Source organism: Orycteropus afer, unplaced genomic scaffold (genome assembly GCF_000298275.1).
Source record: "Orycteropus afer afer isolate SDZICR_OR568_19922 unplaced genomic scaffold, OryAfe1.0 scaffold00058, whole genome shotgun sequence".
Classification (NCBI taxonomy): domain Eukaryota; kingdom Metazoa; phylum Chordata; class Mammalia; order Tubulidentata; family Orycteropodidae; genus Orycteropus; species Orycteropus afer.
This window is the reverse complement of record NW_006921645.1, coordinates 12,072,514-12,075,321: the sequence shown is the minus strand read 5'-3', so window position 1 is coordinate 12,075,321 and position 2,808 is coordinate 12,072,514.

Sequence of the window (2,808 nt, the reverse complement as noted above, 5' to 3'; positions counted from 1 at the left end):
CAGCTATGGAGCCTTGGGCAGTTATCAACCTAAGACACAAAAAAGACCTCTACAAAGAAAACTATAAAAAGCAAAAAAAAAAAAAAAAAAAAAACCCAAACCCACTGCTGGAGAGTTGATTACTACTCATAGTGACTCCTCCTTGGGTTTCCTAGGTGTTATCTCTACGGCAGTAGATTGCCCAATCTTCCTTCCGAAGAGTGGCTGGTAGGTTTGAATCACCAGCCTTCTGGTTAGCAGTCAAGTGCCTTAGGCACTACATCACCAGAGCTCCTTCTCATCTATAAACCACTCTGGACTTGAACCACTTACCCAGTCACAGGCAGTAGGATCATCTATAAAATAGACATAATCATACCTGTCTCATAGGGCTGATGAAAGGATTGCATGAAATAATGGGTCGAGACCAAGGAGTATCCTATAGAATATGATCTCAAGGAAGTGATAAAAACCATCAACATTTTTGAGGAAGTAGCCCAAATTGTGCCTTTGGAAGATAATTCCAGTGGCAGCAAAAATGGGGTTTGGAGAAAAGTCTTAGAAAGAATGAACTTCAGATAGCCATTCTTCTGCTGGCTCCTTGGGTGCCTCTGCATCCCAATGGCCTTTGCAGGACAATGACTGACTTGTTAATGTAAATTAGGGTTACATGGAACAGGGAACCAAAAGCAGGGAGTTCTTTCCACACTTTTCTCTTGCATTGAAAAATGTCTAGGGCCACCTTCCACAGACTTTTCAGATGCTTTGCTACTTCCCACGTGTAACAAGCTGGCACCCATTACCACTGCATTACAGAGAGGAGAACATTTGGGGAAGATTTGTAAGGGTGAATTAAGGTGGGTCCTTGCTCTTACCAGCACTGTCCAGATAGCACATCAAGAGCCTGCTATGGTAGGCAGAATAATGTCCCCTCCAAGGATGTCCTCAACCTAATCCCCAGAACTGTGACTGTGTCACCTTACATGGCAAACGGGACTTTGCGGATATGATTAAGTAAGGGGCCTTGAGAAGAGAAGATTTTTCAGTTGGCCCAATCTAATCACATGGACCCTTAAAATTGGAGACCTTTTCCCAGCTCTGAACAGAGAGAGATGTGACTAGGGAAGAATAGTCAGAGATGCGGCACTGCTGGCTTTGAAGGTAGAGGAAGGGGACCACGAGCCGAGGAGTGTGGGTGGCCTCTAGAAGCTGGAAAAGGCAATGAAAATGGGTTCTCCCTGAGAGCCACCAGAATGTAAGGCAGCCCTATGGATACCTTAATTTTAGCTCAATGAGATACATTGCTGACTTTTGATTTCCAAACTGTCAGATAATACATTTGTGTTTATTTTAGACACTAGTTTTGTGGTAATTTGTCATGAGAGCCATAGAGAATGAACACACTGTGTTACAAACCATCCTAAACACAGGGGAATCAGCTGCAAAAACAACACAGAGCAGCACCCCTGCTCCAACAAAACACACATTCTGTGGGGGGAGAAACAAGAGTTTCAAACAAACAACTGCATACTATTAGTTCAGGCAGAACGTGCTATGAAGAAACATAAAGCAGGATAAGAGGATGGACTAAGGAGCCCTGGTGGACCAACAGTTAAGTGCTCAGCTACTAAATAAAAGGTTGGTTGTTTAAACCCAGTTAGTGGTTTCATGGGAGAAAAACCTGGTGATCTGCTTCTGTAAGGATAGCCAAGAAAACCCTATGGGAAGTTCTACTCTGCCATATGTGGTCACTATAATTCAGAATCAATTAGACAAAGCCCAACAACAACAAGGACTAGAACACATCCTCTGTCTGTGAGGGACTCAGAGGAAGAGTAGGAGAAATAGACAGTCTGAGGGGGAATGGGAACATGAGGGGAGAGTCTTCCTTCCATCTGGGAGATCAGGCAACACTTCACAGACACACGTCACAGACACTGGAATGTTGTTGTTGTTGTTATGTTCCGTCGACTCATCTAGATGTCAGCTTGCTAGTTTTTAAGATCCCAGTTGCTACTCACCAAAGTAGGAGGTGGAACAATGTTTTGTATAGTATATTATGCCAATTGAGCTTGATGTCCCCTGTGACTATGGTCCCAAGCTCACAGGTTCAACAACTCGGTCCCTCTGGGTAGCTGGCTATGACCAAGCCATGACCACAACCTTGCCCCTTGTCAGCTCTACTATACACCAGGGAATTCTGATCAGTCACATAAACTTATAGGACCATTGTCTGCCAACCTATATATGTTCTTGGATACACTCCCCATTTCATAGACATACCTAATTGTTCAGCCTATCCACCCATCTATCCACCCATATATCCGTGTTAGCCTTCACTGACAATGCAGTACCGTATGTACAAAAGGGTTCATATTTGTTGTCTGTACCTCCCATGTACCTCTCTATGTCTTTCTCATTCTCAATGCTGCCATAGTGGTCACTCACATTTGGTACATTGCCCTTCTCTTCCCCCAAATCAATACTTCTCTCTATCTATCTAACAGCGTTCCCTCCCCTCCCCTCCCACCCCTGGTAACCAACAAAGAACATTTCTTTCTATAGATAAACCTTTCTTTAATTTTACAATAACGGACTAATACAATACTTGTCCTTTTGTGATTGACTTATTTTACTCAGCATAATGTCCTCCAAGTTCATCCACGTTATGCGGTGTTTTGAAGATTCTACATTATTCTTCAGTGTTGCATAGTATTCCATAGTGTGTATGTACCATAGTTTGGTTATCCATTTCTCAGTTGATGGACACCTAGGTTGTTTCCATCTTTTGGCTATTGTAAATAGTGCTGCGATGAACATGGGTGTGCA